Source organism: Cimex lectularius, unplaced genomic scaffold, assembly GCF_000648675.2.
Source record: "Cimex lectularius strain Harlan isolate CLEC.00 unplaced genomic scaffold, Clec_2.1 scaffold181, whole genome shotgun sequence".
NCBI lineage: Eukaryota > Metazoa > Arthropoda > Insecta > Hemiptera > Cimicidae > Cimex > Cimex lectularius.
Window position 1 is genome coordinate 26901 of NW_019392752.1, and position 25166 is coordinate 52066.

At 32.4% G+C, this 25166-nt stretch overlaps 1 long non-coding RNA gene across 1 annotated transcript; it reads left to right on the forward strand.

Annotated features, from left to right (window-relative positions):
• Positions 1–3915: 3915 nt before the first annotated feature.
• LOC106667091 lies at positions 3916–25166 on the forward strand. The gene is made up of 3 exons (XR_002910354.1): positions 3916–4084; positions 11198–12006; positions 24694–25166. It is a non-coding gene; the product is annotated as an uncharacterized LOC106667091 (long non-coding RNA).

The window sequence follows — 25166 nt, forward strand, 5'->3', positions numbered from 1 at the left end:
ACAAACCCCACCAATATACCTCCTTTGAATATTTCTTTTTCTCCCTGCGTTAAGAACGCGATTGCATGATTTCAGGCGTAAAACTTAGCACACGGAAGTTCTTTTCTCCTTTTGCTCAAGCCCATGATAAAGATATCTGAACATAAAGACCACTAATCCATTAATACAAACACGCTTTTATTAAATAAAAATTCAATTTTGTATTAATTACATTGACCTTTTATTTTTAAACATTATTTTCAAAACTCGTTTTTAAATCAAAAACTATTTAAAATTATGTAAAAAAGAAAAAAGAAGTATATTGCCAATTGTATTGTTTATTTATTTAATATATAATTTTCCATACATTTGGTAAAAAAGTGAAATAAAAGGGGAAATGTCTACGACATTGTAACATCCTTGTGGCAGAGGACTTAAATATATTTACAATTTTTGCTAATTTGGTATAAAGAAATGAAGAACAGTGTTGAACAATTATTATAAAAACCACTTGCAGTCAGATTAAATAAATTATAATTATAATAGGCTTCGTACACAGTTTGACTAGACTTGTATATTATCTAAGTTAAATAATTACGCATTTCCATCAAGAGATAAACATTTACATTAATAAGTTAATAAATAAGCCATTTAATAAAAAATACTAGACATGAACAATAGATAAGTTTAATAACAACACATTTACTTTAGTAATAACTATTATCATAAATAAATTATTAAGTAAGCAAGTTAATTAATAATTTCTAATTATAATAAATTAAAATCATTGACTAGACTAATATAATTACTCATTTCTTTGGTAAATAAATAAATTAATAAATAATTTAGTAAATAATAANAAGTTTAAACTTCCAAAAGAAATGGTGTCTGTTAAGCAGATGCAGTGAAACTGAGGAATAAACCAGGAGGAAACTCTTGTGTATCTTACCAAATCCATTTCAAAGCGGATTAACACGATTGTAAACAATTCTTGTTTACTTTTGTGGGATTGTGAAGCATAAAAAAGAGAATAAACATGAAGAGATTTAGCTGGATTTCTCTAAAAAGAATTTCTGTTTAAAAATTAAGGTGGTGCGTTAATTTTGAGCAGGAGTTTATATTCAGTCATAATGAAATGTGTTTGATCCTTCTGGGTTTCCAATTTTTGTTGAGGTTATAGTTTCCTACATTATTTACTGTCGTATTTGTACTCTCAGCGCTTCAAAAAAGGAGCTAGTTAACCTTTTGATGTCTTCCTTAATGTATGAGATGTTTAAAATTTCATGCGTATGGCTTATAGGACCACTTCTTTTAGAGGATGTTATTAAACTTAAAAATTTATTTTGAATTGTTTGTAGGCCCTGTACATTACTTGTGTAGCTCTGGCAATGTACCTTGGGAATTGGTCTTTTATAAACCTATAGACAATTCCTTTGTGCCAAACCGTATCAAATGCCTTTTCCATGTGAAACAAAACTATCCCCCTGTGTTTTTTTTAAATTAAAATTTTGTATCACGTGATCGACAACTCTAGTATGGTATGGTAAAAAGCATACTAGGAAGCGGGGTTTGCGTTCCCCAGGCACTGTAGCCTTTTGGCTTATTGCACCTTCCTTGTTCCTTAGTTAAATGCAATAGACTCAATCCTTCTCTTTGGAAGTATCAGGTCATTGACTTTCACTGCTGCAAATTGATTCCCTAAGTTTTTGTCGTACATTAGGTTAAATCTCCACTGAGCTGTTGCTTCGCAATCGAAGATGATATGAGTGGCTGTTTCTTCCTCCTTATTACATACTCTGCAAGTGAGATCATCGTTGTATATACCCATGTTGTGTATATGTTTTCTCAGATGCCAATGACCGGTTAGTAGTCCTACCACTACTCTGAATTTAGCCCTCTCCAAGTGCAGCAATGCTTTTGCCAGTCTTGGTGTGGGTTGTTTCATCATAAGTTTACTATGTCTAGCACCGCTAGAGTTTATCCACTTCTCCTTTTGTTTTGTTTGGATCCATTCTGCGATGGAGGATTCAATATTTATTTTTGTTATCCCAAGTATAGGTTCGGGACCTATGTATGGTCTTGCAGATCTTCCTTTTGCCAGTCTGTCTGCTTTCTGGTTACCCAAAATTCCCCTTTGCCCTGGCACCCAAGATTCCATCAGGTTGTTGTGTTTATCCAGGTTTTGGAAATTTTGGATGCATTCACTGACTGACAACTCTGGATAATTGAGTTGTTGTGCTTAGTCCCAGACGAAACCCATGTTGGCATTCAGAAATTGTGTTGTTGGAGAAGAGGTGACGGTTTATACGAGTGACTAATATTTTTTCAAAAATTTTGCCAATTGTTCTGAAAAGGCTGATAGGTCTATAACTAGTAGAATTTGCTGGTGACTTTCCAGGTTTCTTTATGTATATGACCTTGGATTCTTTCCAGTACGGGAAAGTGACCGTGAAAAAACAATGAACTAAAAAGACGATAAACTAGTAAGATCTTTAGCACGTATTTGTAATCAAGACAAAGTCAGGAGATTTCCTACTTCGACGGGACCTTATAATGGATTTTATCTCTTCAGGAAAAACAGGGAAGCGACGGTGGTCGTACGCACCAAGTAGTTTTCTACACTTTTAGAGTTAAACCTTTCAAGAAATTTGGGTCATTGATTTGTAGTTAGACGGTGAACTGAGAAGAAGTATTCACCCACTTTTCCGACCTTTTCCGTCTCATTTTTCCTTAGTGTAACATCGAACAAAAATTGCGTTTCATGACTGTCTTTTTTATTTCTGAATATTTTAACTACGTTCCATATTGAGTTGTCGTTAGTTTTAACAGATTTTAAACAGGTCTTCCACTTCCTGTTTCTCCAATTATGAGTTAGGTCGTTAATAATTCGTTGGAGATAGTTAACTAATCTCTTATTGCCAATAATTCATAATATTTACGTAGGAATTTTTGTTTATGATATAACTACCTAACTAGTTGATAAGAAAAAACTTATTTTATAACCTACTCTCAGGTTTATAGATTAGTAATTAAAAATATACTCAACCCTCCCATTCTTGCAGTGACCATCCAGGTCATGGTATACTATGGATACTGCAGATTATATCCTCGCTAAGTTGCACACAAAGAAAAACTTCTTGCTTTTTTCAATACATTGTTAAATGGGTGAGGATGATTCCTCTGGTCGTAATAAGTTGTCCCGTTCTTTTAATTCTTTCTGTGATATCGAGATAAAAAAGAATTACATTTGAAGGCTTATTATAAAGACAAACTGAACCTTTATTAGGGAATTTAATCTTTCTAACATCGAAAGTATTAGAAGTATGATAACGTTTTATGCTGAAGTAGAAGCATAGGGGTAATATCCCATGTCTGAAATCGTCACGTGTTTCCTTCGGAGTTTAATATTTCTCAGCATAAGTCTTAATACACGTCCTACTTCATTTGGTGAGGCCATCGCATAAATCCTCAGATTAAGTTGGAATTTGGCGTGTTATTACGTGATAATCTGAATACCGCTCATCTAAGCTTTATTATTTTGCTAATACCATAGCCCGAGGATATTATGTTACATTTCACACCTCCGTTACCACTAAGCTCGTTTAAACGTTATTACACAATACCTTGGGTTACTTTTTAATATTTGTTCAACTAATTGCCGGTGACGAAGTTTACAGGGAATTACCCTTGGATTTTATCCTCAGACATTAGTTGTTGTTTTGTTCAAAAAAGTATACAACATCCTTACATGCTTTAAAATGCAACAGCGTTAGTATCTCGTATTTTTTTGTTATAAAATTAAAATTTAATTGTATGTCTAATTTTTAAAAATATCTCAATGTTACGTTTTCATTATCTTGTCTCATTTGATTCAAACCTTCCTTTGTTTTTCACTCGCTGGATTTCCCAATTTTCATTATTCTTCTTTTGTTTCAGATAATTAGTTACGACTCCCCACGAGGTGGAGTTAGCGTAATAACAGAAAAGGGAGAAACGACAACAAGCTTCCTGCTGATTCAAAAAGCGAACCCTAATGATTCTGGGAGATACCAGTGTAACCCTTCCAATGCACAATCCAAGTCCATCAACGTACACGTCCTGAACGGTAAGCATTTTTCTTTCTTTTTCTTATTAAAGCTGTATTGAATTTATTTAAACCTATTTGTACCCTCCATTTCCATAAGTACTAACATTCGAATAATAGGGGTATTCATGATCTTTGTGTTAAATCTGTAAAGTTTGTTAGGTCCTGCTAGATCGAGAAAAATGATGACGTAGACTTGTAAGAATCGGCTAGTTAACATTCTCGATCTAACAGGACAGGGCGAATGTTATATGTTAGTTAATTAAGGTTTTTAGTTGAGATAAAAAAGTCAGTATCACCCACGACCTTCGGCTAGTTACGCCGCTGCTCTACCACTTGAGCTATCGTGACTTCGATCCACTCGGACTCGACTGACTCGATCCATTTGTCCCCGAGAATCAAATAGATTATACGACATTTGAAAAGTGGCAAAAAGGAGGGAAAATTCAAAAGGAGGGGTCGAGATACGAAGTTAGTGTCGAGTGGATGAAGGTCACGATAGCTCAAGTGGTAGAGTAACGGCGTACTCGGAGGGCCGCGGTAGCCGAATGGTTAAGGCGTCAGACTCTCGGCTAGTAGATCCCGCGGTCGTGGGTTCAATTCCCACCGTCGCCTCTAGACTTTTTCTGACGCCAAAGGGGACCGGTGCCGCAATTGAAAGAAACTGATACGGCACCCATCAATGGAAGAAGCGGGATCGGATCTCAGTGACTCTGAATTTGGTCCCAACCTCCTTCAAAAATGAGTTTCTTCGATGGAAGAACACCGGTACAACGGGGGCTCAAGTTCACATTTGTGTTGCCAGCCCTCCCCCAAAATATAGAGCCAGGAATAAAGTACAATAAGCTGTACTGCTCAGCTGCAGTGCTCAGGAGGGAACTCCTCAAGTCCCTGGTATCAAAAAAAAAGGCGTACCTAGCCGAAGGTCGTGAGTTCAAATCCCGCTCGTGTCACTGACTTTTTTTATCTCAATTAAAAACCTTAATTAATTGAAAGATATTAATTGGTCAAGCGGACCACGAAAACTAATGAATGGAGTTACATGTCAGGTCGAAAATGTAGTCACTGCTATCCGTTAGTGCGTAGGTAACCAACATAGCAGCCATGAATTTAACAGCTGTTTTTTGTTTACACGTATTTTTATTCTTAAATACGCGTTAATTAAATCAGAACATTACATTTCTTTTGTTAATTTTTGGCCTGTCCTTATACTCTCATTCATAATAGATACATCCCCTATCATAAAAAGTTGAAGGCAGTTAGATGTTAGGGTACAAGTTAGGTTTGTCAGCACGAATTGAAGCGTGTCATTTGTTAGTACTCTTCCAGTGCATAGATAGCATTTTGAATGAAAGAGTTGATTAATTTTCCTTTTTTATTAACTTCTGGTATCTTACTATTTAATACAAAAGAAAACCAAAACAAATAACAACAAGCATTGAAGGACTGTTATAGCTTTATTTTTGGTTCTACCAATCGCCACGCGCAGCATTGCTGAAAAATTAACGTTTAACATGGTAAGAAAAGAAGCGTTCACGATCTTACTGGACATTTCTCTATTTGAGTTAACATCTTACAAACATCGTGAATACCCCTAATATCTTCAAAAATTTTCATTAGTAAATGTCCATTCATTGTTTATAAATTTTTAGCAAAAATTGATTAATTAAAGCTAAATTTAGTTTTTTACCCTTTAGCCCATTGTTAAAAATAAAAGTAATAAAAATTGTAAAACAGAAATTGAAATTATTTGCGTTGTATGATGAAGTTCTATTAGATTAATATATCTGAAGTCCCTTCCCTCAACAATACTGCATGTTTCTGTTGATACTTGAATATATTTAGAGGCCTTTCAAAAAGTAATAATAACATGATGTTGCAACATAAACAAGTGTCTGGGCATAAATATGAGAAAAGTTCCCTGTACGACACGCGATAAGGTCCGTTTCTGCCAGGCTGACATATCGGAATTTCCGGCCCAGACCTTTTTTCCGTCCAAGCTGACAAAAACTTAATTCACGCTCGAATTTGCACTTATACGATGGACTGAACGTGGAAAAACCCCGCTCGTTTGCCGAGTTATTATTTAAACGGCCGGCATTCGGACCAGCCTTATTGTTGGACGAGATTCGGTGACCCGGGGGCGGAAATTGAAAGCCAGAAATGGTGTAACAACTGCTATCATCAAAAGGTTGTTAGCAACGACCAAATGATAACATTCGGCCGCCCACTTCCATTTTCGACATTCGCTCACAAATTGAAAACGACTTGTCATTTCCCGTTAACAGAGCAATTCTAATCTTTCCGATTTCAAATCTTGACGTTTTTAAATCCCTACACATGTTTGGACGCATATAGCAAATTGATAAATAAAGCAGTTCACTTTAGTAATATTCTGCAATCAGTTAATCACCATGTGAAAGCGCGTCAAGAAAAATTCAGTAAATATTTATAAAAAGCGTAATAATTAAAGACGCAAAGTTACACTGAATTCAAAAGTGTCACTTTGGAAGAGATGGGTCAATATTTGACTTCTATAAGTCGCAAAGTTTTACCCTGGATCAGAACTCTAGCTTCAGACCACCATCCATTTAGAACTTGCCAGTGTCGAAAAGCCCTTCTGCCTTGCGTCAAACTTAGCCTCGAAGGCAGTTTGTTCAGTAATATTCATACCAAATTCTTCCTCTCGGCTCTTTATTTTCCTCCCTTTACATCACTCCGCCTGTTATTGGCACGATTTGAAAAGTTGGCGTTTTCAAGGATACTAATTATAATAACTGCCAAATCGAATATTTCAAGACACTTTTCTTTCGGAGTAGCCAAGGCGGGGAGAAAAGCCCGAATGTGACAAGGAAGAAACTTAACACTAAGTTGAAGGAGTTCCACAGCCCTAGCCTGTTGAATAATTCTCCCATGCTGAGAGCGAACACATGTTCAGCTAGGTAAATTTAATGCTACACAGTCTAAAACTTAACACATTCATATAATAAATAGAATAAAAGTGTAAACTGATTATAACAAAAATAAAATTGTCTATAACAATTGCCAAACACACACACACACACACACACACACATATGTATAAATAAGTGGTTTTCTATAAATATATATTTATTAGCAACTTTGATTTTTTGTAACGGACATCAATTATTAATTAAAATCCCATTAGGTCGGTAAAAGTAAATGTGCTTGTTTTAAGAAATACACACTTTAGAGAGATAGTTTATATTTATCGCACGTTATTGTCGAAAACTTTTAACATTTACGTTTTTGTATAGTAAATTTTTATCCGTGCTTTTTAGAAGGAGTGAAACTCACGACACGATCTCGGAGAAATGGCATTTCCCACTACGGGAAGGATGCAGCAAGTGAGGGACCTCCATAAGTGGTTTATAAGATTTAGGCCGAAAATTTTAACCTCCTTTGCTGGATGGCGACGGACTAAATAGATTATTTTTCAACCTTTTACCGTGGTCCACTGATAAACTAATTCACCAACAACTTTTTCCGGCTAGTTCGAAGTGTACCCGTATAATTTAAACAGACATATATTTTTTTAAATATAACCGGGAATTTTTTAAAGTCCCTGTTTCATAAAAATAAACAATCAATAATTATTGAGATCATCTTCTGGGTCAGGGATTTATAAAAATAGTTTAAATTTTACAAATACATGTAGGATGGGAAAAAATGAATTTATGCAACGCTAGAAAATTCTATATTCAATCTTTTATATACAATCAAAGTATTTGTACTCACTCAAAGTATTTATTTTCTGCGTAATTGTGTCATTCTTGTGTATCATGAATTATGCAGAAAACAAACATTTTGAGTAAGTACAAATACTTTGATTGTATATAAAAAATTATTTTTTTCACATCCTACAGTATTTGTAAAATTTAAACTACGTTTATAAATCCCAGGGCCGGAAGATGATCTCAATAAAGATCGAACGTTGGCACGATAAAGAAAATGTTTTTCACACCAGACCGCATCTCACGATCTCAGAATAAAATAAACAATATTATAAATGTGAATGAAACATTATCTTTGTTACTTCTTGTCTTTACGCCTCATTAAACACCATTAGCCGATTTTTGTCTCGTAGGAAAAACATTTGCAAAGGAAATAAGTCCCGAACCAACGAGATTCTTTGACAGGTTGGTAGATGGATTGAATTTTAATGCTGATGACTGGATTAATTTGGAATCAGCGGTAACTTCTCCAGTTCTCTAGAAGTTCACTATTTTAAAATATATATTTAAAATTATTTTATTGTACTGTATGAAATGTTAAATGTGTTAAATGGTAAACCTTTTAATTTATCCTTGCCACTCGGCTGTACAAATTCGCGCATGTTACAGGATTAATTTAACGAACCAATGAAACACACATATTTGTCCACCGTGTCAAAACAAATTTAAAAATTATCCGAGATTCACTGGTTATAACACAAATTAATAATGCTAAGATTAAACAAATCATTTTACAGATGAAATAAATATATTGATCCTTGTGGTATCAATTCGAACAATGAGTAAACAGATTGTTTAAGCCGATCAAATGTTTTGGTTAAGGAAAACAAAAAAACGCCTTTTTTTATCTTTCCGTCTAGAAAGTTCATTCTTTATTCAATAATGAATATATTTTTTTAATAAAATGGTAAATTGAGGTACTTACTTACACCAATAGATCACTGCGCGTTTTAATTTTTTTTCGGATGTTTTATTCAAGTGCACCCAGAGAAAAAATAATTCACTAATTACAAACCCCTTCAAATACTACATAATTACAGTTATGTACTTAAATTTAAAAAAAGAAAAGAAATGACCTTCGCCACTATTTTGCCTGGATAAACGAAGAATGATTTACATTCCTGTGTTACTAATCAAAAGAGTTACAGAACATAATAATTTTTCTGTAGACACGACCGACAAGATGGAACACTTTACACAGAAACATACCTCATGATTAAACATTGCACCTAATTAAAAACACTCACGATTTTTTGCGGGAGGTTAAATTGAAATTTGTTCCTTTTAATGGGCAGGCTACTTTTTAAAAAACAATTTTTATACCACGGTAAAGAAAAATACATACGTAGAGATTAAATTGTACACAGTAGGTGACATTGAAATATTAATGTAGTATATCATTTAGAATAGTTGTATACTGTATAGTGAACAAACGATCTGGAATAAAATGAGGGAAAATCCATCCATTTTTGCTTTGTTAATTAAAAAAAAAATAACTGAAAAGAAAATTCTATATTTCTTTTCTTGAAATATTAATACAGAAGAATCGCAAGGGTTCGTAATAAGTCTATCGCTGTTTGGTATAAACTTAAGACAGTCCTTACAGAAGGGAAAATGCGATATTTCTGTCCTTTTTTGCTTTGTTAACTTAAAAACTGACCTTGTTGAAAAGAAAATGTCTATATTTATTTCTTTGAAATTACGCACTCTTGCACACACCTGCGTTAATATTTCAAGGAAAGAAAGCAAAATAGAACAGAGATGTGGCATTTCTCTCGTTTTATTGACTATCGCGAGTGTTTATCAAAGGAAGATGGACTTATTAAGCACTATTACGCACCCTTGAGACACCACTATGATAATATTTCAAGAAATGATATAAAGACATTTTATTTTCAATCAGTTTAGTTTTTTTAAAATAACAAATCAAAAAGAATAGAGCACAAATGTGGCATTTCTCCCAGTCTATTGACGTAAGGTTATATGAAATAAGAATCGACTTAGATCGCACCCTTGCTACACCCTAGGTTTTTAATTCAAGGAACGAAATGTGAACATTTTCTTGTCAATTGGTTTGGGTGTTTGTTTACAAAACAAATGGGAAAATGAATTTATAAAAATTCATCACAAAACGACTCATCAATTGTTCTATAGCAAAACAAAAAAATAATATTATTAGCGCTTTATTTGTTGTTATACAGTAATATAAAACAAAATAATGAAACAATAAGCATAATAGTGCATGGTAAATTCCATCCACTGGAGATGAAAGAAAACATGAATAAAGCAACAGAACAATTTAAAAATGAAGGAATGAAAAAAATTAAAAATAAAACAAATAATAAACAAAATCAAACAAGTAGCATTGATCAAAATAACAAAGTTTGAATATGTATTATTTGAAAATAAGTGTGTAAGTTTCTGAATGTTTGTGCAAGAATTTTAAAAGCTTGATGGAAAAACAATATCTTGTGAGTCTCCCATTTCAAAACTGCGGAGAGATTATTAGACAAATGCTTTCCATTTATAGGGTAATATATTCCGTATTTAATGTCTTCGTAAATACAACTTGAAATAAAATGAAAGGAAAATTCTCAAAATAAATTTTTTATTTATTTCTAGCAAATTGATTTTAATTTCTACAGTTTAAAATGAGTAGAAGCACACATCATTGGAAAAAAAAAGTTTTTTATTTCCCCAAATTATATAAATCTTTAAAACGGAATAACAAGAAAAAACATGAAATAAAAGGGCGATTCAGAATAACTATGATATTTGGACTATGTAAATATAAATAAAATAACCTTAAATTGTCTCATATCCAACTAAAACAAAACAAATAAAAATGTATTAAAAAAACAAAACTTCATCAGCTTCACCTCGGCCCCACCGCATAGATAAAATCACCACAATTTATAACAATTAATTAAGGTTTTTAGTTGAGATAAAAAAGTCAATGGCACGACCAGGATTCGAACCCACGATCTTCGGCTAGATAGATAGGCCGCTGCTCTACCACTTGAGCTATCGTGACCTCGATCCACTCGGACACCAACTTCCCATCTCAACCCCACCTTATGAGTCTTCCCTCCTTTTGCCATTTTTCAAATGTCATGTAATCGGATTGGATTCTTGGATGTTTTTATCTCAGCTAAAAACAACAAATTAATTGTAATATATTAATTGGTCAAGCGGACCACGAAATTAGTGAATTTAACTATTTATAACGTTAACATTTCAAGCCTTATCATCACGGATAAAAAAAGTAATTATATTTCCTTCTAGGTGTCTCTGGGCACGTGAAATCTTTTCTTACTTACTGTTTGTAAAATAATACAAATTGTTAATAATAATAATAACTTTTTTTTTTGTTTTACAGAATTTCCTGCAGCTATGCAGCATGGTGGACAGGCGCATCACAGGAGTTCACATCTTTACTGCCTAATATTTTGCGTCTGCTTGCTGCTGTTTAGCACGTAACCCGCCTGAGGCATTCGCAGCTTTTATCAGTGTTTACCTTCAAAACCTAACACAGACCTCAAAAACTCCTTTAACAACAAAAAATTAATTGGCCATAACTCTCAATTAGTTTTTCCATGGCTGCCCGTCATCGCTATTTATTCATATACTTATGTAAAAAACGTAAAAAAATAAACTGATATAAATGTTTAGCTGTTTAATGATAAAGATGATTGATTAAATATATGAAAATATATATATACTTGTAAATATTTAAGGTTGATTGAATAGAAGCGCGTATTTTAAACTGTATATTTTAAAAGAAACAATAAGAGATTATATTTAAATGTTATATTTTTCTTTCAACTGTCCAATTTTAAGTGACGCGAAAAGTTAATTTGTTGATAAATATGTATAATGACAATAGGGCTCTTTATATTTACTAAAATTGGCCTAAGAGCGTTTCTGATATTTGTTAACTTTCAATTAACAAAAATTTATTGCTAGTTAATGTTAACCCCATTAAATTTTCGGATAAGATATTGTTTTAATCTCTTCAATATAAACTAATTTATATTGTATAATTATTAAGTGTATAATGGCTATCAAGAGGCAAACGTCGATTCTTTTCCTTTACTGATATTAAACTTGTGGGTGAATGGCTGATGAACGAATTTTTTTCGAGACTGGAGATATTATCATCCTTGCATCTTATCAATTCTAATTTTGGTAAGTACAACAAAATAAATATTACTTCATAATAAAGATATATATAAATTATATAATATATAATAACAAGAAAGAAATTTGATTTAAATAATGTAACACAACACTGTGTTTATATAACTTATCTATTAATTAGGTTTTAATTTTATTACATTAATGTACGGTATAAAATAATAAAATTGTAAGGGTAGAAATGTGTGGTGATTAGTGACCGTTAGTTGAAGATTATTCAAAAATCGTGAGATGCAGTTTGGTGTGATGTAGGTTTCAGAAAAATATTTTCTTTATAGTGCCAAAATACTTTGATTGAATATAAAAAATATTTTTGGCATTGTATAAATTCAAATTTTTCCACATCCTACATGTATTTTTTAAATTTAGACGATATTTGTAAATCCCAGGCCCTGAAGATGATCACAGTAAAGATCGAAACGTTGGCACGATAAAGGAAATGCTTTTTCTAAAACCTACATCACACCAGACCGCATCTCAAGATTTCTGAATAATCATTGTATGGGTATTTTTATTTTACCCTCTCTTTGAGGAATATTGATTACATTTTAAAAATAATTCAAATTTGTGTGGTGTTTAGTGACCTTTACTTGATCACACTTTCCAGTTGTTTTTCTTTTTTTTTACCTTTTTTTACCTCACATAAATACTCAGGCCAGACTTTGCATTACTATTGATTTTTTAAAAAATAGACAGATAAGTCTAAGCCAAATAGAGAGATAATGATCGGCCAGCTCACAATGGTTTCTGCAGTGAATGAAACTTTATTAATCTTCACCAGCCTCTCGAGATTTAAAACATTTCTTTCGAAATCAACAATTCTTTGAATGAAAAGAAAAACATTTTATTTGTAGAAATATTAGAATCTTTGACATTGTTATTAAACAAAACAGAAACAAGAAGTTTAAATTCCTTAAGGTAAATGTACTTTTCGTGTGATGGACATAACGCTGAATTTCAAATGGAAGTCAGTATCAGCGATATAATAATTTTGACCTAAAAAGCAAAAATATAACAACATAAACATATATTAATGGGATAAAGAAATAGGACTGATTTTATAATCGAGGGCAATATTCAAAATGTTTTTTGTCAACACGTGGCATTAATGCAAAATATAATGTATTTTAATTATGGATAATTACAAGGGTTTAAACGCAATATTTTTATATTTGAAAGTATCGTGTAGTAAAATTTATCATATTTTTTTATAAATTGTTTTTATAAAAATTGATGATTTATATCTTATTAATGTACAACCTATTCAGGTCATATAGCTAGTTCTCCCTCGTTTAGCCTGGAATATTACTACAAAATTAATTTATGTAATGCACAAATTAGTAGATTTATTTTCAAAAGACGAGTCGTCCTTTAATTCGGCTAATGCATTTCAAACGCATTTCATTTAAATGCTTCTTCTGTAGTAGCCGACGAAGGCGGAGTAGAACGAGTTAAACAAAGTGATATCAGCATTCCTACAAGCACTTCACCAGGCCAACGCCGATATGTGAGATATGTGGGATATTGTGTAATCCGTGCGTGGTAATACAAGACAAGAGGAGGTGGCATTTGGATGACAGCCATGCGACAAATGCGGTTTTACCTCACGTCAAATTCTCAACGGGCACATTCGTATATGTCCCGTACGTCTCTGACGTATGGCTAGACTTATGGCTTTATTGGATAATTGTTAAAGGGCCCTTGGGAATTAAGGCCGATTCGATAGTAAGCAATTCCATTTCCAATCGAGATGTAACAAAAGAAATACTGATCAATAAAATCAATGCAATTACACTTTTACAATAGTAAAAACGCAGTGGTAATGAATTTGAAATGCTCGTTATCTGCTATTTTATGTATTCAACGTAAATTTCAAACAAGTAACATTACAAAATAATAACACCAAACGTCAAATTTATCTAAATGCTGATATTTAATGGAATAAATTCGATTGTCTACTAGTTTAATTGTACAAATATGTTGTTCAATAGGAATAAAAAACAAAAGAACAAAAATAGTGAGAAAAGTGAGAGAGAGAGAGAGTGAGTGATGGAGTGAAAGAGAGAGAGAGAGAGAGAGAGAGAGAAGGATATATATATGTATTCAAAGAGAGGGTGTGTGTGTGTATGCGTGCGTACGTGTGTGTGTGTGTGCTCGTGCGTGTGTGTGTGTGTGTGTGTGTGTGTGTGTGTGTGTGTGTGTGTGTGTGCGCGCGTGTGTAAACAGCAGAATGAAAAAATGACTAGATAGAACGAACAATACAAAAAATAAGCTAACGTGAAAAAAGTATCAAGATTATGACAAGGGATGAATGAGAAAAAGTATTGGAACATGAAAAGAGAGGGAGAGAGGGAAAACAAAAATATAAAGAGTTAGAAAATAGAACTAATAGAACAAGAGAGAGAAAACCATACAAAGTTAAAGAAAATATTAATTTTTGATAAGGGATAAATGAAAAGTGAATGGAACGATAAGAGAAAGAAGGAGAGAGAGTGAGAGGGACAGAGAAAGGGAGAGAGCGAGGGAGGGGAAAATGAAAATATGTATTCATAAACAATAGAACAAATAGAAACAGTAAGAAAAAAGATATCAAGTTAAAGAAAACATTAATTATGAAAAAGGAAAAATAAAATAAAAATAATGGGAGAAGAAAAGATAGTGAGTGAGAGAGAGTGAAAGTGAGTAAGTGAGTGAATGAGTGTGTGATAGAGAGAAAGAGAGGAGGGAGTGAGAGAGGAAGTAGGAGAATGAAAATATGAATAGATAGAACAAGAGAACAAATAAAACGAGCGAAAGAAAATGATATCGAGATAAACAAAAGTTCCTTTATGAAAAAGGAAAATGAGAAAAAATAATGGGAGAACGAGAGAGAGAAAGAGAGAGAGAGAGAAAAGAAAATATGAAAATATAGAAAAATAGAACGAGCGAAAAAAAAAGATGTTGAGTTCAAGAACACATTAATTATGAAAAAAGAAAAATGAAAAAAAAGAATGGAAGTACGAGAGAGAGAGAAAAAGAGGGGGAGTGGAGAATGAATAAATAGAACAAGAGAACAAATAGAACGAGCGAAAGAAAGTGATATCGAGATAAACAAAAGTTTAATTATGAAAAAGAAAAATGAGAAAAAACAATGGAAGAATAAGAGAAGGAGAGAGAGTTGAGTGAGAGTGAAATGAGTACGTATATTGGACTACTGCTAATGGGCAGTTTCTCCACTCTTGTTTTGTTTGTGTACATATCTATTACATTATTGCTAATTGTTGTTTAATTAAAAGTAGTTGTAAGGCACTGTAAATTTAAAAAAAAAGAGTGCATATAATTACAAATGACGTTTTAGAATATAAAGGATATTTGGAATAGTCTTGCAACACAAGTTAGATAATTGATTATGATAGTACTATACTTTAACAAAGAAAGTAGTTTAATATAGTTTAGAACTTGATAACAAAAAAGAAGCTGATGCAAGTGTGCATCAACTCCAAGCGTTAATTATTTTTAAACAAGAAAGAAAGTTTAACTTAAATTCCGTAAAGTAATAACTTATAGTCCAATGCAGATAACTTCTTATCGTGTCTACAAGTAGTATTTATAAATCACTTTGTTCGATAAGAACACTTCCATATAAAATAAATTGTGAGAATATTACATTATCAATTGCATACTATTACTACTGCAATATTTTTTTATCATACTTAAATTAATGCACATATTTAAATAAACTATTTTAATTTTGAATGGTTTTGCAACGAATTCGAAATATTTTCTTCAATAAATTGCCTCTTGAATTTTTCGTTTAACTTTCTTCAATCTCATTTGATTTGTCTCATGCGACTACATCAAGGCTAAGCAATGATTGGTTCAAACATGCTTGTTCAAAAAGAGGCAGAACCACAGACTGGGGAATAGCCTGTTATTTCTATACAGTCCTCGCATCTGTTACCAGGGCTTACCTCAATAAGATACTCGTCTCGGGCTTAAATCGGATTCGGGCCATCCTAAAAACGTATGTTGAGTTCGAGATTATGCAAAACCCCATCTACGTTGTTTGTGACGTCGTTTTCAACCAAGGTCTATTCACTGTATTAGCCAGGATCCCAGCAGTTAAGAGAAAATTTAAGAAAATGAATCATTTACTCGCTAAATTGCTTTTTATATTTTCACGCAAACAAATTGTTTTCAACCCATAAGCTTTGGGACTTTTGTAATAGCAAAACTACTCAATCAAAGACGCGAAAGCCAAATCCGGGAATATTGGTTTAATATTGCAATTTGGGAGTGATTATGTACAATTTTAATTATTTCTCCCAACCTTATAAACCTTTTTTTATCGCACAAAATTATTTTTGTCCTAATTGGTGTTTTTTTCTTTTCTTATGAACAGTAAAATGCAAAAATACACTACATTTTGTTACTTCTCTCTAACTAAAAATAAAATGAAGTTTACCTTTCGTGGGGGTCAACCTTTGAAAGGGTACTTTTTTAAAAAGAACGAATAAAGTAGAAAGTAAAGAGGATTTGTTTTATTAATTTCAAAGAACGAGACCCTTGGTTAAAATAAACATGAAAGCAAATTTTTTTTAAAATTCACCTTAGTGTATTGTGAAAGTTAACAAGTATACAAGAGTTTTAAAATTAACCTGACCTTGTTGGAATGAAGAAAGGAAAATTGTTATTAATAATTTATATCAAATAGTACATAGTTTGATATACGTCCATCTTTTCATTTCGTATAAAAATAGATTTCAAATGGTTTTAAATTAAGTTATTCCCATACGTACGTAAATTTAATTAACATGAATTTATTAACATAATCATTTTGATTATCTTATTCGACATCACTGAGTTTATTTTAAATATTTAAGTGTATTTTTGTTGAGATGTTCTGGAGGTTAGGTATTTTACGTGTTCTTTTATTATTTTTATGGCCATAATGTGTTAGTTTATTACAACATTATGTTACAATATTATTAGTAAAAAGAAAGTTTTGTCATGGAAAAGGGATTAATGTCCAACTACCTATTGAGTTTCGCTTTGTTTTACGACATTCTTGATTAAAGTTCACCTACTATCTTAAGATTCGAACACAGAACCACGTGGCAAATGCACGTTGGACGCTCTAACCACTCGCCCATTTCGATTGTAAAGATTGTTATTAAATATTTCTATTTTACATAAATCGTATATTTTCCCAATTTAAAAACTTTATCAATGGCTTTTCAATAAAGCTGCAAACAGAATGATTTGGTATTTTAACTCAATTTAATATGGCCGGAAAACCATTTTAGAAAAGGGCCAAATTGTAAACCAAATCAGGTTCTGCTGACCATGTTGCAACTAAAATAGAAAATTTTCAAGCGAGCACTACCCATAATCTAAGAAAAATAAATCTATAAAATTGTATCTTTTGAGAGAATATTTCATTTTCTTTAGCTTACAAGAACTACAAGAGTATTTTCAAATTTGATGTTTTTTCCTGATTTTGCTCTGTTTCTACATTTTCCTTGTGTTTTTACTTAACTCATTGCTAGTTTGCCTCATTTTTTTAATATTTAGAACGAACGTTAAGGAAAAATATTGTGATAAAATAATAGAAACATAATTTTTATATAACTTTCTCAAAATTGGTAACAAGATTTTTCGCAAATTGTGTTGTGGTAACAGAAAAATAAATGCATGTAAGTGTAATATGCATATATCATATTGTTTAGTATTTTTTTGGAATGAAACAAGTAAATCAACTGAGAACAAAGAAACTAACGTTGATCGGTCACAGAGACTACCAAGTTGGTGGGTCTCGGATTTTGACCAAACTTTTTTGTTGATTCTACCCCGTAAAATATCGTACACGTATACGCCAGTCCTTGTGAATAAGCTCAAGTTTCGCACAAAAAAAATGCTAGTTGATATTTCCAGTTTTTAATATTTTTATTTCGCCTTTTGCCTTCCTCAAATCAACTATGTGAATATATCATTTTATAGCATGCACTGTTTAATATACAAATATATTAAAAAGTTTCTAGGTAGGAAACTAATATGAAATATCGTTTTAGCACTTTTAGAGGTACCTAAATAGAAATTGTTTAAATTTAAAATAATCTATTTTTTGACCCCTAAAATTTATCTGAATTTGAGAAGTCGTCATCAGTATATCTGATTGAAACGGCTATAATTTGTAGGCTATAATATTTGACATGTCAGCTGTTTTTGAATTATAGCCGGTTTAATTAATCACGAACAACTTCTCAAGAATTGGAATATTTTTAGGCGTCAAAAAATCCATAAACTTAATTTCAAACAAAAATGTATATTTAGGAGTATCTAGAGGTGCTAAAACCAAATTTCATATTAGCTTTACGAAAAAATATATGACCTAGTTTCCTTGAAAAATCTTTGGTTTTTAGTTATTCTACTTAAAAATGCTGTAAAATGATACATTAACATAGTTGATTAGACCAAATGGAAGGGTGAAATAAAAACATTGAAAAACGAACAATTTCAGCTAGGAATTTTTTTTGCGAAACCAGGGCGTATTCCAAAGAAGTGGCGTATACGTGTCCGATATTTTGGAAAGTAGAATAAACGAAAAAAGATTGGTCAAAATTCGTGACACACCAACCTGATCCTGTCTTTTATAGTTATCACATCTGAAACAAAAATATTAAGTATATTCGCATCTGATAAATAATTTTCACAAAGCAATTAACCTTGTATCGGATTGCTTTTTGAAAAGGCGTTTAATTTTGTCACAATTAAAGTTTTTCGGCTACCCTTTCATGGACAGTCGCTGTATGCTAATGACATCAGTACAGTTTGAGCACTGACACTATTAGATAATCTTGTTTAAGCTATCCGCTAATTATGTAAATGAAATGAAATATTTTTCAGGTGTAAGAAAGTTTTCAGTAAAAAACAGTAAAAGGGACTCAGATTATTATACACCGAAAAATTATAGAAATAATGTTTTTAGTTAGAGTTGTTATACTGATCAAAATTTCCCTTTTACTTTTTTGCTCTTATATTTCAAAACAGTACAATTACAGTTTATGAATGAATGTTTGCCTTTGTTGTGTCTCTGTTTGCGTGTTGCTCGAGTCCGAGGTAGCTACTAATCCTGACGGCTAGAAAAGCTATTAGCAAAGGACCAACTTCTCTGATCTATTATTCACATGAGACCTTCCTACATGGCCTTTCATATACTAGGTAGCTGGGTGGGTATTCCTCTGACCCTTTGTTGCCATTTTCGTTTCAACTTAGCCTTAAGTCGTCGTTCTTTGAAATTAATAAAACAAATCCTTTTTGCTCTTCACTTCTTGCCGTTTCTTTTTATTTCGGTTATGCCTTCTTTTCAAACGAGAAACCTTTCAAACGTTCACGGCCATGAAAGATGTAGAAGAAAAGTGGTTTTTTTTAACTGGTTAGTTGAAAGGAGTGTGTATTTGTTGTGGACTTTTTCCCGATTGGCGAATTCTCCATTTCCAGATTTGGCGAAGTGGTTCGAGGGCAATTGAAATTTTCAAGAGTCTGATTCTTTAGGATGAATTCATGCCGCTCGAACAAAGTGTTCCCTTCGAAAAAAAGTTGTAATTTTGATTTATTGTAAAGAAAATCATACAAACTGTGATTCTCTTAAGCCTTTTCCTTGCTCGAAATGAATCTCACAATCTTCAAATAATCGTAAAATATTATTTTGAAATCAATATTTATTTGCTATTTCAAACTTTTTTTAATGTTACTCAAATAAATTTTGAAATGTTTAACAGCCTCGATTTGAAATAGAATCAATAAAAAAATTTTCCTTTTAATCGCATCAGTACGAACAAGAAAAGATCAACGTTTCAAAGGCAAAATTTGGATTAAAAACTTTGCTATGGATTTTTATTCGGCTGGAGTAAAAACGGATTAAAATTTATTCCGTGTACGGATTGCCCCGTCCGGATGAGCAGAATGCGATTATTAACGGAAAAATAAGCTTATCAATGCGCCTGGAATAGTTGTTCTGAATAACAAATCGCATTTTTCAATGCGGTAAATCAGTCGGATGACGGAAACTCAAATGGGATCCTGATTTAAGTTCTAGTATGCTTACCATTTCTGTCGCTGATAATGAATTGTATGTGGTATAAAATGAAATTAAAAAATATGAAAAATAGTTTCAATAGAGAAAATATACATAAGAGATAACGATGGTCGTAGAGATGGAGAGCCACTTCCTGACCGCCTTCGAACGTCCTGTGGTCAAGTCGATCCTTATCAGGGATATCAACCTATAAATATTCATCTAAATTTTTGTTAAAGAATATTGATTTATATATATTTAACTGTGAACTAATCTTAACTCTATTGAACTAACAAAGCAAATCTTTATTTTGAGTTAAGCAGATAAAAAGTTTATTAAAAACAAATATTCAGAAATATAAAAAAAATCAATGGGTAGAAAAGAAGGGTGGATCATGAGAAAAATAATTAAATACTCGTCACTGTATATGCAATAATTTGTACTAGAACAATAAGGTTTCGTAACTTTTTAAACTGGACTTCAGCACATTAACATGACAGTAAAATGGTTATGTTTAACTAAATAGTTTTTAAAATAAATCAAATTTTCTATTTGTTAAAAAATTGAATTGTGTGATTTCTAGGTGTAGTATTCAGATGAAGAACCCGTTGTTTTGATTGTTGATTGTTTGTGATCATCCTGATTTGACCATTTTTGCTTGTTGGTAACACGAGCATTCTACTTTTTCGACTCTATAGAAGAAACTTGACTTCTCCCAGACATAAAGAGGTTCTCAACACTTTACAACACTGAATATGACGAAATGGCGAAACGCGTGTGACAAACTAGCACAGCAAGGATAGGCAACATCAAGACGATTGTTAACGACTAAACGAAAATTAAAGACAAAATTATATAAACTATACTTTTATATAAATTTAAAATAGATGATTTGCTGAACAATAGGCCAACGAGATTAAACATAGCTCAGGCGAGTAACACGCACTCATATAATATTTTCTGTTAGTCGTTGGTCGTAGATTTCATATATAAAACCTTCTTTGTTCAACAGTGATTATCACAGATTGTATCGGATTGAATTCTACTAAATGTGTGGTGAATAGTGACCGTTAGTCGATGATTATTCGGAGATCGTGAGATGCGGTCTGATGTGACGTAGGTTTTAGAAAAACATTTTCTTTATCGTGCCAACGTTTCGATCTTTATTGAGATCATCTTCAGTGCCTGGGATTTACAAACATTGTTTAAATTTCACAAATACGTGTAGGATGTGGAAAAAAAGTGAATTTATACAATGCAAAAAAAGATTGAATTGATTTTGTAGATTACGTCAGATTTATTTGTTTTTGGTGTGGGGATTTTTAATTTTGGGAAAAACCACCAATAACAAATAAATCTGACATAATCTACAAAATCAATTGTTTAAATTGTCCGGCAACTAACATCCCAATATCTTGATAAGAGAGTAAAACAACATATCCATGATTGCAAAAAACCCAAGCAAAATCGAACAGCAATACCATTTTGAACACAAACACAATTTCGACATGAACAATCTAAAAATATTACACACCGAACAAAACAAACATAAATGTAACTTTTTAGACATGGTTTACTTCTACAGAGATAAACACAACCTCAATTAGAGAAAAAAACATGTCAACACAGTGGCAGCTACGCCAATATCACATTCAATGTCGATAACATACATATATCATCATCACACAAAACATATAATACAATATATAAAACAATCATCATCACATTCCACACATCAACCATTTCTACATAGTCTAATTTTTCAACAATTTTATCCCTGTCTATATAATCCTGAAAGGATAATCTGGCCAAACCATTACCAACATTTTTCCCATCATCGGCTCTTTTCACCTCAAAGAAGCGACTCCTTATATGAAAATATCTTTCTACACTGACCTCCTTCCCTAACCCAACAAAATCCAACATATATAAACATAAAACACCAATATCTCACTGGAACTCTCAACTCGACACACAAGAATGACACAATTACGCAAAAAACAAACACTGAATGAGCACAAATACTTTGATTGAGTTGAAAAATTGTAGCATTGTATAAACTCCATTTTTTCCACATCCTACAAGCATTTGTAAAATTTGAACAAAGTTTATAAATCCCAGGCCCTGAAGATGATCTCAATAAAGATCGAAACGTTGGCACGATAAAGAAAATGTTTTTCTAAAACCTACGCCACGCCAGACCGCATCTCACGATTTCCGAATAATCGTCTACTAAATGCTTTGTTTTTGAGTGAATTTTCATAAATAAAAACGAACTACCCATCACGCCACTATTGGTATCAAAACCGTATCATTTCTGGAGAAATTAGCCAAGTATTTCACATTTGAAGCAATATTATACTCTCGATTATTTAAAAAGTGAAGGATTGACATATTAATTCGTAACAAGTAAATATTCAAATTCAAAGAGATCAGAAATTCTTGAGTTTTAATTATGAATTTAATCGAAAACGTAATTAAAACTATTTAATTATGATGGTTTAAAGGACAATTCACAATAAACACCGAAAAACCGTAGTGATAGGTTAAAATTTAACTATCAGTTTATTACCCAATTTTGTTGTTAATTGGGTTTATTAATTCCTTTGGCATCGTGGAGAACCGAAATTCTCCTAGACAACCAGTAAATAAGCTATCGGATTTCGCCTTGTTAACAGAAACCCGTTCTTGAGCGTTTTGAACCAGTTCAATGCCTCTTGGAGGCGATGAACGATGTCTAAACGTTTTTCATGTCTCATCAATGTTGTGTAACTTTCATGTCAAGAAAACGTACTGGCCAATACGTTGTGGTACTCTCTACGCACTCCAAATAATGCTTGGCAACTCGAGCTACATGTAGTCGAGAGTTATTACGCATTACGAATGGGATTGCAGCTTCCATTAGTGGTTTCTAAATGTATCTTAGTGCAGGAAAAGATGCATTCTGAACGATAATCAGTTCGGTGCCGGCAAGGGCGTTGATTCTATATCATAACTGACTGTCTTGGGTTGCCTACGATTAAAGCATGGCACATGAAGCAAAGCCTGGTCTTATCTACACATAGTCCAGGTCATCTAAATTGCACACACCACACCGGCAGTTATTTGAGAAGCCCTCCCCATTGAACATTGTCCAAACGAGATGATGTTTTGCGAATAGTCGCCTTCCTAATCGATGCATTTCAAATATTAGAAAACTTAGGCTATTCTCGAAAAGCTTTCTGATGACTGTTTCAGAGTGCACTCTTTCATAACGACCGTTTGATGTTGACTACCTATTAAGGAAGCCGTTAAATGACGGTTCCGTAGTGTGGTAAAAGCAATAAAACGATCGTATCTAGCAGTCGTACATAGCAGTCGACCACTACCATCTCTTCGATCGAGACTTCCGGTGGCCCTAAACCGCTGTAGTCCAATTAAAAAACCAATTAACTCACTCGACAAGTTGGCTCGGGAAAGGATGAAATTGAACTGATTTTCTTTATTTTTGATCTAAAAAGAGTAAAAGGATTAGTGTCACTATAAAGAGAAACAAGTTATTAACGTTATGTTTACGTTTTAAGTCAACTATTACTCTTTATGCTTAGTTATTATGGAAAATAAATGTAAGTGTGTTGTTAGCATATCAATAATGTCCATAATTTAATTGTAGAGAAAAAAATTATTAGTACGTTTTTTAATTAAAAAAAAATTATGAAGGCAATAGAATTGGCAATGTTTTACTACAAAAAATAAAAATAAAAACAATAATTTTCGTGGTCCGCTTGACTAATTAATATCATTCAATTAATTAAGGTTTTTAGTTGAGATAAAAAAGTGTGTATTTTAGGTATCTCAGTAATTACATAAAATCAGAAAAAATAAAAATAATTGTTATAAATAAATCCATTACATTTCGTGGTCCGATTGACAAAATGACTTCTTTCAATTAATTATGTAAGTTATTGGTTGAAATGAAAAAGTTAGTGTAACGAGCGGGATTCGAACCCACGACCTTCTGTTACATACGCTGCTACTTTACCACTTGAGCTATCGTGACTTCGATCCACTCGGACACTAACTTCCGATCTCAACCCCACCTTTTCAATTTTCCCTCTTTTTTGCCATCTTTCAAATGTCATATAATCTATTTGATTCTCGGCTCTCCTTAACATTTTATATGGTTGTTTATATTGTTGACATTTGTTTCTGTTAGAACTTTCTGCATATCTTTCTTCGCCCTTTTCTAACTGCTAAATTTTTCAAATTTCCATCAACTTCACACACCCTCTTCTGTTTTTGGTATTTTCGAAAACTGGTACTGCGAACCGTAAATATTTCTAAATTTATATATGGTTATAACATTCATATTTTTATTGAATAGAGGTGTATTTAGAAAACCATTAAATAAATAAACATGAAATGATATTGGATGAGAATGACTATTCCAAGTGCAATTTGTTATTATTCAACACATACAACATGTTGAGAAATGAAAACAATTTTTTTTTATTATATGTACTCGAAAAACATGAAACAAGAGGATACACTTGAATGTTGTTATCTTTTAGGGTTAGATTTTCCTTAATTTTAATTAATCGTAATCTCTCTTCTGGAAGCTAATTCCATTGTTTTTGTTTTAGGGAATGATGCTATCAACACGGAGTCGTACAAATCTGCCCGGCTCCAGTCAACTGTACATACTTCCATCTCCAGGACTCAAATCCAGTGTGCGTTCACGTGGGAACGAATGATTGTGCCGTGTGCTTGAAGTAAGGAATCGGTGTTAGTGTTTCATAACCTATGGAGAAAAAAAAAGCTCATCGAAACAGGTGTTTCTATTTTATTTTTCAATGAACCACAAAAAGACAACTACTACTCTTTCAAACCCGTTCTTAATTATATCCAGACATGGTGATTTTGAGGACATACGAAAACCCTTCCCGAGCTCATTGTGGTCATAAAATATCTTTATCGTACAGTAGACTAATAACTAAACAAAAAATTATATATAACTTAGATGTTAAGGAAAAACTTGAAATTCATTATCACTCGTTTGAGTTTCTTACCACCAAATTATGATTGTTAAATTAGTTCTCTTTAATTAATATAGAAA